The sequence below is a fragment of the Vicia villosa genome, linkage group LG1, assembly GCF_029867415.1.
Source record: "Vicia villosa cultivar HV-30 ecotype Madison, WI linkage group LG1, Vvil1.0, whole genome shotgun sequence".
Classification (NCBI taxonomy): Eukaryota; Viridiplantae; Streptophyta; class Magnoliopsida; order Fabales; family Fabaceae; genus Vicia; species Vicia villosa.
This window is the reverse complement of record NC_081180.1, coordinates 22,127,719-22,144,968: the sequence shown is the minus strand read 5'-3', so window position 1 is coordinate 22,144,968 and position 17,250 is coordinate 22,127,719. Positions and strand designations below refer to the sequence as shown.

The 17,250-nt window shown below is 34.0% G+C and overlaps 1 long non-coding RNA gene across 1 annotated transcript; it reads right to left on the bottom strand.

Moving 5' to 3' along the window:
* Nucleotides 1–66: 66 nt before the first annotated feature.
* Nucleotides 67–10,792, bottom strand: LOC131631025 (uncharacterized). Its single transcript, XR_009292588.1, has 3 exons — nucleotides 10,221–10,792; nucleotides 4,348–8,033; nucleotides 67–2,154 (listed from the first exon to the last, which is right to left on the bottom strand). It is a non-coding gene; the product is annotated as an uncharacterized LOC131631025 (long non-coding RNA).
* Nucleotides 10,793–17,250: the final 6,458 nt, after the last annotated feature.

Here is a 17,250-nt window from a genome sequence, read left to right as displayed (position 1 = left end):
CAAAAAAACTCCCTTAATGATAATGTCAAAGACATGTCATAAAATAATGGAAAAAACTGACTACCATATTAAGGGTGAATTCTAGAATGAGGGATTAATTAAGTCCCTCACTATGAACCACTTTTAACAACCAATAGATTAAAAGAGTTCATATATATTATCATAGACCATACCACATAAGATTATTTCATCAATCTTTCCTCTTTGTTTTAAGTCTCCAATATTAATTAACACTCTTATATCATGAAGACATGAACCATGCATCTTCTCTACTGTTATATCTACAATAACTAGCACCACAACGCCATCATTAACAGTGGTGTTTTAATATCAATAAATATTCCACATTTCAACCCTCCCTCCTAAAAAAACCATCTCTTTTATATCCCAGTATTCAGATTAATCTAACGACAACCCAATAAATGTTGGACTAATCCTTACTAAATTGCAAAACCAGTCTTATAAGCAAATTAATTGGAGAAAAAACAACTTCTTTTACTCTTCCCAACGTTTCAACATCAATTTATCTTAACTTCCAACACCATCTTAGATCCAACCAGAATCACAGTAAATATGGAAGAACTCAAAAACTCATTATTGTCTTCTTAGAAGAAAACAAATATCATATTTACTAGGTTGAAAAAAACCAGAGAAAATTTGAGTTGATAAACTAGTGTGAAAAATGCAACAAATGTAGAAATAGCGTGAAGAGCATACTCAAAAAAGGTAGTAGTTACGATGACGGAGAAGATGATGTTAAATGTTAATGTCTTGGTGGTGGTAGTAGTTACGATGACGGAGAAGATGATGTTAATGCCTTGGTGGTGGTAGTAGTTACGATGGCAGAGAAGATGATGTTAATGTCTTGGTGGCGGTAGTAGTTACGATGGCGGAGAAGAGTAGACTCAAAAAAAGGTTAAAAAGAAAATACAATCCAATGTGGTGTGGTGTATAATAAAATCTATATATTCATTTAATCTAATGGTTTGTAAATGTGGTACATGGTGAGGGATTTGGTTAGTGCCTCACTCTAGAAGTTACCCCATATTAAGAGCAAAAATGTTCAAAAGTTAATAAAGTCAGTATTGTTCCACAGCAAATGAAATAATTCATAACTCACTAGAAAAACTGTTACCAACAAAATTACAGCAAAAAAAACAAAACACACAAATTCAGCTACCGGGAAATCTTGGTGTGTTTTTTCATTAGATTGTTGCAGCTTATATCATTGAAGTATAGTTGGGGTGAAGTTTGCAGCTTTTGTCCTCTTGAAGTTGCAATTAAGCTACCGGGAAATATCACTATTTTGGCTATAGCCTATAAATCAACGACAATCGAATGTAATGTAACTAAAGCCTACTCAAACAAGTTTCTATAAGAGAAATCATCGGACAAACATATTGGAGGCAGCAATCCAGGCTACAATTTCTCAAGCCAATTCAATCCTATTTGTCAATCCTAACATATTGGAACAATATGAGGATTGTCAAAGACAGAAACTCTTCATTATTGTAATTTTTGTTGGGTTATCAGACGTGCCATCTATATTTACAGTGACTTTACATATAGAAGATCTTGCAAAAAAAACTTGATGCAGACAAGAAGGAATATAGAAAGTGTGTAGCTGAATTGGATGATGTAACACCCATTTTATACCCCAAAATAAATAAGCATATAATCAGAGAATAAGCATGCATATAATAAAAGGGCGTCACATCGATGTTTTCAAAAACTAAAAACCTTTAAAAACCGACAGCATTTACTTACAATATATGATACACCTGGTCATTTCAAATAACACTTCTCAGTTAATCATATTTTATCCAGAATATGCATTCACAGCGGAAACTACTAAATACTCATGTGTTTCATAAAATGATCCATGTCTCATACCATGATCAAGTCTCAATAATCATATCAATATAAATTAAAAACATAATTTAGAATATTTGGCTGGAAAACCTCTCAAACAACAAGTAGCCAAATAACAAGTTCTCAAGTCATAAACATAATACATAACCAAATAGAAACATGAGTTCAACACGACTAATCTACCCAGTGTTACATGACCAGAGCATCGACTCACTACCTAATCTCCAACAAACACGGAAGAATCTCCGACTAGATCACACACGAGCTACTAAACTCCAGAACCTGCATGTCGCCAAACGAGGGCAACATTAAAACAGAAGGGTGAGAATACGAATCATTATGAAGAAGGTATAATAAGATACAATGGTTGAATCAACAGTTCAAATAATTAATCACACTATGTATAACCATGTAGACAATAATAATCGATCGATATTTCACATGTTATCAAGTATACAACAAGTATAAAGAGTATAATATTTCAATTCCAATATTATATTCTCAATTACGCACACAACCATAATTATCACATATTCACACATTTAATCAAATATGCATTCAAACATCACTCATTTCAATTATCAAGCTCATACACACATCACAACTACATCAACTTCACATGATCAATTATCGCATAATTCTAATGTGACTCAATGCAAGATATGTGACGCTATGCATGTGGTACCGCAATGTGAACCCAACGTTTCACCGCTTTCCGATTCAATATCTAGAATCCAAGCCACGCTTCCGATCCGGACAAGATCAAAGCCCACCAAAATGTAAACATATAGTTTACCGCTTCCGATTCACTCTAGAATCTAAGCCTCGCTTTTGTTTCAAAGCAAACCACCTTTGTTTCAAGGCACACCATAATATGAATGTATGTACAATGTTAATCAAACATATGCAATTAAGATCATCTCTACCATCTTAATATTTAGCATATCACAATAATTCACTCTATGAATTATCCATAATATTGTACACAACATTCTCAACACATACATACCATTCACATATAAAAGACCAATTAATCAATTACGATTCACAAAATCCAATTAACACTAGTATCCATACTATCTCATGTCAATTCACATTTATCACATATATATATATATATATATATATATATATATATATATATATATATATATATATATATATATACATATATATCAAAACAACATCATTGGCATGACAATATATTATTCTCAACATTAATATTCGAGCCAAAAACCCAATTACGGACAATTCTCAAAATACCGTAATTTACCGATAAACCGAATAAGTTATCCAAGTCCAAACATAATCTGATTAAATAGACTCATCGAAATTAATTCAATTATTAGTTTAACCAATTAATATCAAACTATATTAATTTAATTCACTTATATTTCTATCCCATTTCTACCTTCTAGCATACTATTGCTCAAGACCATTTTTATTGAAAAGAATATCGCGCTAGCTTTTTTTAACGCTCCGACCGGAGACTCAAACGGAGTTACGGTTCAAAAGATATGAATTGTTAAAGTTTCCATAAAAAACAAATACCGACATCTTACACTAACAACTCTAAACATGTCAAAATCACACAAAGCAATTAAAATATGACTCGTAATAACTCGAAACAACTCTAACAATTTTATTGACAATTTTAACAACTCTATTAACAACTCGAAATTGAAATTAATTTAAATTAACCAAATCCTCAAATATTTATCTCTAAATTGCAAATATTCTAAAACTAATAAATTGCAAATATCTAATCTTAAAATATATGGTTTGTGACAATATACTAGGCTGAGTAAATTTTAAAAAATTGTCTTATTATTGGTTATTAAAACTAAGTAAACTCCAACAGTGAATGGCAATGATATATATCGCCTATCATTCCCATCCTGTGCCAATTTTATTTATTTTTTTTTTAATTTTATTTATCCTACCAAGAATTCTTTGATAAAATAGATAAATAAGTCAAAGGCCAAGCATATAAAGTTTACAGTAGAGATTGATATAGTTATGCAAATCTAACTATCCATGGCTATATTTTCTATCTATTTAATTCATTAATGAACCTACAAGATGTATATCTAATTGTTACTAGTTGTCTCGCTACGGTAAAGTAAAGTGGTTCTGTAATATATCTGCATTGAATCAAATAACGCTACAGGAAGTAGTAAAACAAAGTGACACTACATGAGGTAGTAATAACAGAGAAACGATGCAATATATATATGTATAAGAAATTGACACCACAGTATAAAAATATCAAATTGGATTTTCAATCTATCTCTCAATTTCACCAATGTACTAATTACTATCATCAAAACATGTTTCTAACATCAATTTTATGGATTCTCAACAAAACCTACCATGTCAAAAACCTAAATTAGAAGAACAAAATCCCTAAATCATGTCAATCTACCCATTGACCCAATCATACTAACCCATAATAATAGGGATTCTCCCCCTTACCTCTTGATAATTTCTTCAAAACCATAGCTCCCTCTTTTGCTCCTCTTTTGCTCCTCTTCCCCTCTTTCTCTACTCTTGCCAAAGAACAAAATGAAAATAATGTTTCTATTCTCTAAACCCTCAATATCTTTATTCTTATTGGGCTTAACCCAACTAATCTCACATTCTAACTAATTAGGCCCAATAACTGTTATCTCATTTATTCTACTACTAATTAAACACAAATACACACAAGTTAATTAATTAAATTAATTATTATATCACATAACAATTAAATAAATAATTAACACACCAAATAAAATAAAATAATATAATAAAATAAATACGGATAAAATCCTCTAATAACTCAATGTCTTATATTTCCGGTCTAATCTTAATTACTTAGAAAATTCTCAAAACGCTAAATATTAACTAATTAATACTTTTAATACTAAAAATATTAAAATTTTCGATTAAATATCGATCCGCTATCCCGAACTAATACCGACTAAATCGTCCCAAAACGCGAAAATCTCAATAAACGTCAAAAATGACTAAATTAAGAAAATAATTATTAAAAACACCAAATAATATAATTAATAAAAATATTAATAAAAATCGGGATGTTACAACTCTCCCCCACTTAGAATATTTTCGTCCTCGAAAATTCAATCGACACAACCATTTCGACACCGAAACCACACTTACTCTCTCCCGATTCATACCAATACAAAACGTGTCATATATTCAACCATACAAGCTTTCAAGGATGCCGCTCCAATACTCGAATGGAATATCATGCAAACACACCGTTCTCTCGATGTCAAACTTAGCAAGTCTCTCTATCCGACAATCCATCCTCACTGGAATAAAATAAGCGCATCTCGTCAACCTATCCACAATGACCTAAATCATTTCACAATTACTCGATGTTTTCAGCAACCCGAAGCAAAATCCATAGAGATACTATCTCACTTCCACTCTAATAGGATAACTGTTTCACCAACTAAACGGTTTCTGAAAAGTCCAACTCAAATACACAATTCCGCCATATCTCTCTTCATACTTTACTACTAAACATTTTCCTCAAATCTTGTTACATTTTAGTAGCATCATGACGTATACTCAAACCATTACAATGCCCTTCATCCAAAATTCTCTTTCTCAAATCTGAAACATCGGGAATACAAACTTGATCATGACTCCTCATGACACTATTCTCATCAATCCGAAAGTTATTACCTTTTTCCTTACTTCATCAATGTCATCTTGTCAACTAATTCTAAATCCAATTTTTGACCCTCTCTAACCTCATCAAGAATACCACAAGTAAGCTTCAACATACCAAACTTAATACACGAAGACTTCGTCTCACAAACCAAACTCAAGTCTCTAAATTGTTCCAACATCTTTAATTCTCGAATCATTGACATAGACATATGCAATGATTTCCTGCTCAATGCATCAGTTACAACATTCGCTTTTCCAGGATGGTAATTCAACCCAAAATCATAATCCTTCAAAATTCCACTCGCCTTTTTTTTTCCTCATATTCAATTCTTGTAGTCACTACACACCTCAAATCTCGATCCAAACAATAATACCTCTTAAGTTTCAAAACAAACACAACGGAGGATAACTCTCATTCATACGTCGAATAATTCCTCTCACGAATTCTCAGTTGCCTTGAAGCATAAGTCACCACTTGTCGATTCCGCATCAACACACCTCAGCTCAAAATCACATATCCAGGGAAACTCACTTCCTTCACTAAACTCATACTTAGAAAACTGAGCACATAACTTCTTCTCTTTCAACACCGATAACACAATCCTTACATGTTCAACATGATCATCTTTACTCTTAGAATTAAATCCTCCAGAAATGTTACCTCAAGGAACCTTCTTTCTTCTTAATCAACAAAACAAGCGCAACCCTACGGCTACACATCTAGACGAATGAACCTCTTCTCATATAACTCCTCAACTTGACCCTTCAACTTCTTCCTAGTCGTTTTACACACTACCAAGTTAGTAAGAAAAGTCTATCTCGTCCAATACGATCTCGTCTTCTATCAACAATAGATTAAGGGTGATCAAGTCCTCAATTTGTCAATAGACAGTCGACAATCATAATGAAACATAAACCTCCATTACTAAACTACAATATCGTTCCTTCATATCTTGTATTCTAAACCTCCTAAACTACCGAGACCCAAAATCTCTCTTGAGGTTACAATTACTCGATTTAACTCCAAACAACTCATATCAACATTCTCATCAAATTGAACTCACGGAGACAAACTAAGTCAATTCCAAAATCTCTACCAAAAATGCTCAACGGATAATTCAACACACAATTAAGTAGAACAAAACTCATAGCAAGAGTATCAATAACCATACTTCTATGCGTAACAGATAAAACAAGAACCAATCTCATAGCACAATCCAAAGAATGGAAGTATGTGTTGCACCATTATCAATAATAAAGCACGTACCTCAAATTAGCTTCTCCTTAGCAGTGGTCTCAGCACCAGACAAAGCAAACACTTTTCCTTTCGCTTGCTCCTTCTTTGGCTTGTCACACATGGCACAATTGTGTCCTTGCTCACCACAACTGTAGCAAATCCTACTCAAACCAATTCCACAATCAACAGTTTTGTGACCCGTATCGCCACACCTGTAGCACTTAATCGGAGTAGAAGCTCCTCCCCACTTGGCTTCTTGCTAAAACCAGATTGTTTCCTCACGTCATCATACGGTTTCCCACAGACCACCAATCCTCAGCTCCTTCCGTCAGCATGTGAGTATCAAACCGTACCTTCTGTACATCAGTACAACTCATGACTTGAAAGATCTTCTCCACTTCTCTCATCCATGCATGTGCTTTGTCCGGTCCATACTTTCCTTCAAAGCTCGGCAGATTGCACCTTTGAAAGTCTCCAAAAGCACGTAACTCATCCTCTCCTCCATTACCTGCACTCTCGTGCGATGCTTGTCCAATGGCACCAATCCACCTCGTTACTGCTCCGACATTAATGTCATCATTCCTTCTTGCAACCGTCGTCCTAAACAGCCAAATAACCAGACAAACAGTATTGATCGTGTCAGATACACGAATCAAATACAACATGATTAGAAAACATTATCGACTATTGACCAACTGGTCGACCATGCTCTGATACCACTAATGTAACACCCATTTTATACCCCAAAATAAATAAGCATATAATCAGAGAATAAGCATGCATATAATAAAAGGGCGTCACATCGATGTTTTCAAAAACTAAAAACCTTTAAAAACCGACAGCATTTACTTACAATATATGATACACCTGGTCATTTCAAATAACACTTCTCAGTTAATCATATTTTATCCAGAATATGCATTCACAGCGGAAACTACTAAATACTCATGTGTTTCATAAAATGATCCATGTCTCATACCATGATCAAGTCTCAATAATCATATCAATATAAATTAAAAACATAATTCAGAATATTTGGCTGGAAAACCTCTCAAACAACAAGTAGCCAAATAACAAGTTCTCAAGTCATAAACATAATACATAACCAAATAGAAACATGAGTTCAACACGACTAATCTACCCAGTGTTACATGACCAGAGCATCGACTCACTACCTAATCTCCAACAAACACGGAAGAATCTCCGACTAGATCACACACGAGCTACTAAACTCCAGAACCTGCATGTCGCCAAACGAGGGCAACATTAAAACAGAAGGGTGAGAATACGAATCATTATGAAGAAGGTATAATAAGATACAATGGTTGAATCAACAGTTCAAATAATTAATCACACTATGTATAACCATGTAGACAATAATAATCGATCGATATTTCACATGTTATCAAGTATACAACAAGTATAAAGAGTATAATATTTCAATTCCAATATTATATTCTCAATTACGCACACAACCATAATTATCACATATTCACACATTTAATCAAATATGCATTCAAACATCACTCATTTCAATTATCAAGCTCATACACACATCACAACTACATCAACTTCACATGATCAATTATCGCATAATTCTAATGTGACTCAATGCAAGATATGTGACGCTATGCATGTGGTACCGCAATGTGAACCCAACGTTTCACCGCTTTCCGATTCAATATCTAGAATCCAAGCCACGCTTCCGATCCGGACAAGATCAAAGCCCACCAAAATGTAAACATATAGTTTACCGCTTCCGATTCACTCTAGAATCTAAGCCTCGCTTTTGTTTCAAAGCAAACCACCTTTGTTTCAAGGCACACCATAATATGAATGTATGTACAATGTTAATCAAACATATGCAATTAAGATCATCTCTACCATCTTAATATTTAGCATATCACAATAATTCACTCTATGAATTATCCATAATATTGTACACAACATTCTCAACACATACATACCATTCACATATAAAAGACCAATTAATCAATTACGATTCACAAAATCCAATTAACACTAGTATCCATACTATCTCATGTCAATTCACATTTATCACATATATATATATATATATATATATATATATATATATATATATATATATATATATATACATATATATCAAAACAACATCATTGGCATGACAATATATTATTCTCAACATTAATATTCGAGCCAAAAACCCAATTACGGACAATTCTCAAAATACCGTAATTTACCGATAAACCGAATAAGTTATCCAAGTCCAAACATAATCTGATTAAATAGACTCATCGAAATTAATTCAATTATTAGTTTAACCAATTAATATCAAACTATATTAATTTAATTCACTTATATTTCTATCCCATTTCTACCTTCTAGCATACTATTGCTCAAGACCATTTTTATTGAAAAGAATATCGCGCTAGCTTTTTTTAACGCTCCGACCGGAGACTCAAACGGAGTTACGGTTCAAAAGATATGAATTGTTAAAGTTTCCATAAAAAACAAATACCGACATCTTACACTAACAACTCTAAACATGTCAAAATCACACAAAGCAATTAAAATATGACTCGTAATAACTCGAAACAACTCTAACAATTTTATTGACAATTTTAACAACTCTATTAACAACTCGAAATTGAAATTAATTTAAATTAACCAAATCCTCAAATATTTATCTCTAAATTGCAAATATTCTAAAACTAATAAATTGCAAATATCTAATCTTAAAATATATGGTTTGTGACAATATACTAGGCTGAGTAAATTTTAAAAAATTGTCTTATTATTGGTTATTAAAACTAAGTAAACTCCAACAGTGAATGGCAATGATATATATCGCCTATCATTCCCATCCTGTGCCAATTTTATTTATTTTTTTTTTAATTTTATTTATCCTACCAAGAATTCTTTGATAAAATAGATAAATAAGTCAAAGGCCAAGCATATAAAGTTTACAGTAGAGATTGATATAGTTATGCAAATCTAACTATCCATGGCTATATTTTCTATCTATTTAATTCATTAATGAACCTACAAGATGTATATCTAATTGTTACTAGTTGTCTCGCTACGGTAAAGTAAAGTGGTTCTGTAATATATCTGCATTGAATCAAATAACGCTACAGGAAGTAGTAAAACAAAGTGACACTACATGAGGTAGTAATAACAGAGAAACGATGCAATATATATATGTATAAGAAATTGACACCACAGTATAAAAATATCAAATTGGATTTTCAATCTATCTCTCAATTTCACCAATGTACTAATTACTATCATCAAAACATGTTTCTAACATCAATTTTATGGATTCTCAACAAAACCTACCATGTCAAAAACCTAAATTAGAAGAACAAAATCCCTAAATCATGTCAATCTACCCATTGACCCAATCATACTAACCCATAATAATAGGGATTCTCCCCCTTACCTCTTGATAATTTCTTCAAAACCATAGCTCCCTCTTTTGCTCCTCTTTTGCTCCTCTTCCCCTCTTTCTCTACTCTTGCCAAAGAACAAAATGAAAATAATGTTTCTATTCTCTAAACCCTCAATATCTTTATTCTTATTGGGCTTAACCCAACTAATCTCACATTCTAACTAATTAGGCCCAATAACTGTTATCTCATTTATTCTACTACTAATTAAACACAAATACACACAAGTTAATTAATTAAATTAATTATTATATCACATAACAATTAAATAAATAATTAACACACCAAATAAAATAAAATAATATAATAAAATAAATACGGATAAAATCCTCTAATAACTCAATGTCTTATATTTCCGGTCTAATCTTAATTACTTAGAAAATTCTCAAAACGCTAAATATTAACTAATTAATACTTTTAATACTAAAAATATTAAAATTTTCGATTAAATATCGATCCGCTATCCCGAACTAATACCGACTAAATCGTCCCAAAACGCGAAAATCTCAATAAACGTCAAAAATGACTAAATTAAGAAAATAATTATTAAAAACACCAAATAATATAATTAATAAAAATATTAATAAAAATCGGGATGTTACTAGATACTCTCTGAATCAAATTTTGAAGACATGATTAAGTCTTCTTGATTGAACCTATATAAATTTCTCGTGTCTTTTCTCTTTCACAAATTTTTTTTACGGTCTGCATTATTAATTTCTGCTGGTAATTTCTAAAGCATTTTAAAAATGTTTTTAAACTCTAAAAATAATCTTAAATTTTTTTTAAACCATCGAGAGATTTAGTCATAAATGGAAGAAGATAAATATTATGTTTACACCTGAATTTGACACCACACCGTACCATATATATTTTTCCCTTAATTATTATTTTTATTCAAATTGGATTCTGTGCCACACTTTTTTTTTTTTTGCAAAGCCAAAGGAAAAAATTATTATTGAGTAACTGCATACACAAGCAGTGTTGCAGCTAGATTAGAAATCCAACATACAAAAGACACACCAAGACCAATTACAAAATTATAATAACCCCAAAACTACTAATGTGTAAACAGAAAATTGTTGACTTAACATTATATACCTCCACCCTCCCATGCCAATACTCCTACAAAATTACAGTAACACCACAACTACTAATGTGAACACAGAAAGTTGCTGTCTTAACCTTATATACTTCCACCCTCCCTTGCCAATGCTCATGCAGTTACACAATTCCAGCCAAACCTGCTCGAACCGCCTCCCAAAATTACCGAGAGACCGATATACCACGAAACTACCTCTAAGACATTAACTGCCAACACTCACTTCTAGCCTTACTTCTGCCAACTGCCAACACTTTCTACGGACTAAATTCCACAACAACAGAACACTTCTACACTCCACTTGCACAGGAACATCACTGCTACAATACTGCAAATCCAAGCAATTTACCCCCAATGTTGTGGTATAATAGTGTAGATTCAACACCAGTACAGGAGAAACAAAATACCATAACAAATACAAACTAAATCTCTATAACTCAACACCCCCTAACCAAACCAGAACCACACTCTATCATCACCCTTCCTAATGTCCTTCCACCAGTCCTTTGCCGAACCAATTCTTTAGAGCCCACCCTACTCAATACCAATCCACCCAGTATCGCAGTCAGGATAACCTCAAAGCACGCAGCACAAAAACATCCTACACAAAAGCTCATCCTACACCAAAGCTAATTCCACATAGCCTATCTACTCCACAAAGCCAGTTCAAGATAATTCCTCTTCTCCAAATATACACAGATCTGCCACAGCCATATAACTAATTGTTAATCCATCCAACACACTCCTTTGGGTGTGTTATCCATTGAGTTAAGTCATAACTAAATCCTTTCAACTTTGACTTTAGCCACCTCCATGACAGAGCCTGAATTTCCTCTATGTAGCTGGAATTCCGACATACCAACGGCCTGAATACCTTTTCATTCCTCCTTCTCCATATGGTCCAAATGCATGCATACCATATCACTACGAATCTCTCCCTGAAGACTCTCCCTCCGCTGCCAATTCCTGCAAATTGCTTAAAACTATGCATTACATCATTATGTGAAACATATGAAATACGGAGCCAGCCTAGGACCTCGCTCCATGCCAGCCAAGCTGAAGGACATTCGAAGAAAATGTGAGCGACATTTTCCTCTTTTCCACAGCCAAAAGGACATGAATTTTGAGGTTCTACTAGGAGACCCCTTCTAACTAAATTATCTCTGCTTGGAATCCTATTCTGCCAAATTCTCCAAGCCAATACCGATACTTTAAACGGGACAATTTTACTCCAAACCTCCGCCAATTCCTTATTTTCCCCTCTTTGAGACGTCAACCCCTTCATGATCACCGAGTATGCTTCCTTAACCGAATAAACATTCTTGCACCAACTCCACTTATCTTTCACATTATCCTTCACAGTAACTGTTTGTATCCTTTCTTTGATTTCCTCTACACTCTTGACATTTTCCTCATTCAAATTGCTTTCCCAGTTTCCAATCCAAACCGATCCGCTACTCTCTCTCCTAATAGCTTCTCCTACTGATATTTCTTTCTCCGCTGCCACACTATATAATTCAGGATAGCTTTCCTTTAAACTCCTCCCTTCCAACCAAGGATCCTCCCAAAAGGATGTTTCAATACCGTTACCAACGTCCTTACTTAGATTGTCATCAAACCACTTTGCCCTAAAACTCCCTTCATCCTTATCAATCGACTGTAAATCTCGCCACCATAGAGAACTATACTTATCTATCTTGCTTCCTCCAGAACTGCTTACCTCATACTTGCTCTCCAAGATTCTAACCCATAACCTGTTTTTCTCAGTAATTAATCTCCATTTCCACTTCCCTACCAAACTCAGGTTAAACGCCTTTAGGTTCTTAATGCCTACACCACCTTCTGCCTTATTTCTACAAATCTTATCCCACTGGATCCAATGTATTTTCCTACGCTCCAAATCTCCTCCCCATAAAAAATTTTTAAACATCCATTCCAATTTCAAAATAATACATGAAGGAGCCTTAAAAAACGATAAATAATACACAGGAAGCGCACTTAGGACTGACTTTAGCAGAATGATACGACCACCAATTGAGAGGTGTTTATTATTCCAAGTTGATAATCTCCTTCTCACAGTATCAATCACCGATTTCCATGAACCCTCTCTTCGATGATTCCCACCTACTGGAATGTATTGATGGAAAATTTAAATACGGGCCGGGGCCCGCCGGGCCGCCCGCGCACCCGCTAAAAATTGGCGGGTTGGGTTGGGATTTTAGGCTCGCCGCTCGCCAAAACCCGCCGCCTGCCATACCTGCTCCTCCAAAACTCACTTTTTTTTAGTTAATTCTAGTAATTTCAATTCTTGATGGTTTATTTTATACATTTATTTATAAATATATGTAATATTTTTTAGAGTAAATTTGTTAAAGGATTTAAGCATAAGCATACCTCGTGGAAGCATTATAGTGCGTGCTTTGAAAATTTCAGCAAGTTTAATTTTTCAGTTATATGACACCCGCGGTGCCCCTTGCAAGAAGGTTGCAAGGCTGATGATGAACCTTATTTCTCGCTCTTTCGATTTGTACTCATCGACGAGACTAGATGCAGATAAAGGTTTATGTAGATTAATTGTGATGTGGTTGGCATAGGTGCGAGGAATATGTCTCAGACTTTGTTTTATACTTAAGTTGAATTGTTGTATAGTTTGAGTTGTTGGTGTTTCTTGTATTCGGGTTGGAGTACCCCTAGTACTCGAAATTGAATATAATGTTGCTTATAAAAAAAAAAGAAAAAGTTGTTTATGCTATAAATGCTATTTGTGAAGGCCCTTTATTGAGTATTTTACATATAATAAAACTTTAATTAATACATTTGAAAATCCAGCCCACGTCTTATTATATTATAATGGTTATGATCGACTCACACACACACACATTATGATATATGATAGGCAACACAACATAACACTTATTTAGTTAATAGTTATATTGAGTTGCCTCCACCAGATACACATTATTGCTTCATGCATTCATTCATGCTTGCCTCTGAGCATTAGCAGAGGATGTCAAGGAACCAAAGTTGATGACTCCATTAGCATTACCCTTAACATAGCCAGTTTGATTAGTAAGTCCTTTGATGTTCTGTTTTCCAGTATTTGAGTAGGCAAACTCTTCATATGACTGCTGCACAGGCGCAGGCGAAGGCGTAGGAGCAGGAGTGTTGCCGTTGGAGCAACACTGCTGTGGTTGTGTTTGCCGGCGTCGTGCATCGCCGCCGACAGCAAGGCTGCAGATTCCAGATGCAATACCTGCCATTGATTGAATGCTTGAGAAAATGGAAAAGTTGTTAAAAATGTAGTTTTGATAGGTTTGCTATGTGTTTGAGGAGTTTGAGTTCCTTTAATAGAGTTTGAGTGGAGAGGAGAATATTTAATTGATAAATGTGAATGCAAATAAAGATAGGAATATGATTCCATGTCAATTGTTACTTCAATTATTTCTCATATATGTTTCTTAGATGCATATGGAAGAACATCTAAAGTTGTGTTGATAAGGGAATCAATGCCAATGCGATATATATATGAAATAATATTCCTCCGCATAATTGGTTAGCATAGATTCATATATCAATATATGTCGTTTTAAGGTTTTGGAAAATTGTCTTTATTAAGAAAATATTTAATCGAGTCGTGGACTAAATTGCTCTCTTTATAAGGCGTTTTGCTATATTGCTTAATGTTATGCAAAACACTCACTAAATCATGATGCTATTATAATAAAACAATTATGTAATGTTCACATCCTAGATTATCGATTAACAATTATAGTCTTTGATGACAAAAATATTAGCTAATATGATATAAATACTAGTCATTGTATCTAATAAATATCACTCAATTATCTCGTGGAAACCAATCATACCTAGTGCAAGGAAGTTAATTGAGAAGAAAATATCACTTAATTTTCTCAAAAAAATATAATATAAATTTAAATAGTTTGTATTTTTAGCTTTACAAAAAATTTGAGGTAGTGTAATTATTTTGAAGAAATTTAAATGTTTTATGTAAACCTATTGTTTGAATAAAAATTTAAAGATTTTTCATAATAATATAAATTTATAATAATGTATTTTGTCCGATTTAAATTTAGACTATGTTAAAATGATGAAAATTGTTTTAGTATGTTAAAGAAATTCATATTATTTATTAAAAATGGAAAAACTTATAGATTTTTCATAGTAAACAAAAAATTGAATTTTTATTGTTTGTAAATTATTTTGATTGGATAGAGTAATAATATTATTTATGATGTGTATAGTACTGTTATCTGACATTTTTAGAGGAAAATGTCATCAATATCCAACAGCACCAACAAGAGACCAATCCCCCCAGAAGAGAAGGAAGTATTGGATCACTATCTTGTTAAACCAACCCTGTTGTCTTCAAGGTGACAGACTTGGACAAAAGATTTGCTTTGAAGTTATGTTCTCGAGGAACATGCTCCATTTCAAAGAAAGTAAAGCGACATGATAGTCTTCGTAGCTATTGTAGATATTTTATCACCTGTGGTTTTTTCTGGTACTTCCTAGAAACCAAGTTGGCGACTTATTAGGAGTCCCTCTTGGCTTTCAGTCTGGAGTCGCTTTTAGCTTTCAGTTTGACGGTGATATCAAACTTCATAACTTGCTCGATGAGTATTTCGCCAGGTCCTTCCATGACTAATCCAGCGCCGTTCCCTTTCACATTCGAGCCACCATCAACTGACAACACCCACTCTAGGGGTGTCTCCTCGTCTACTTGCAAGCTGACAACACCCACTCTAGGGGTGTCTCCTCGTCTACTTGCAAGCTAAATTCTGCCATAAAATCGGCTAGAGCTTGTGAATTGATATTTCCCTTCTTGATCATACTGTTTGTTATATTCCAAGACTTTCACTGCCCATGATACCATCCTTTCAGTCATGTCCTACTTCTTCAAGACCTGTCGAACAGGATAGTTAGTTTTAATAATTATAACCCTGAAAATAAGGTCTCAGCTTCCTCTCTGCGACAACGACGACTAGTTCTAGCTTCTCGAGAGATTAACGAGTTCTAGCTTCCTTGTTTCTCCCTTGGATGAGGACAGAGATTATTGCATGATCGGTAAGCGAGAGATTAAAAAGTAATAGTGACTCCTTCCTCGGGCGATTGAGGATGGGGTGCGATGTGAGGAAATCCTTCACCTTTACGAAAGCCTCATCACACTCGACCGTACATTTGAACATCTCTTTCTTCTTCAATGCGACAAAGAGAAGGAAGACAAAATATTTAAATACAAGGCAAAATGTTTTGACATCCAATCAAGCAAATCAGATATTATGTTATCTCTTCAACTTTGAAACAAATCTTCAAAGAATTCAATCTTCAATGCGCTGCTTGATCAACAAATAACAAAACAAATTTCCCGGAACAATAGAAACAGATCTTCCAAAAATAAAAACAACACATGCTGCAATGTCGTAGCAACATGTCACGACATCTTGTTCAACATCTTAATGAACTTATTGTTTTACCAAGATGCAGTCAACAAACCAAAACCTAACAAGAGTCCTAAACAAGGGCGACACTAGGGTCCTCGCATTACATGACATCGTCCGGGTAACATCTTCACATAACATGTGGGCTCGTCCTTGGGGCACATGACATGTATAATACTCCCCCCCCCCCCCCCAATTAGTCATATAAGAAGTACCATGACTTGCGGAAAAATAGGTAGTCAACAGTCTCTCACTGTCAAGGGGAAGCAGTTAATACTTCTAATGGTTTCTAAAACCCTAAGGGAAAAAGAAAAGTCTCTATAAATATTCTACCTTAACGAGACATATCACTATACTCCAAGCACAACGCTTTCATAGAGAACCTCTTACATCATGTGAATTGTCCTTCTAAAACCATTGTAAAAACGGTAACACCATCATACATGGCATCTCGTCACCACG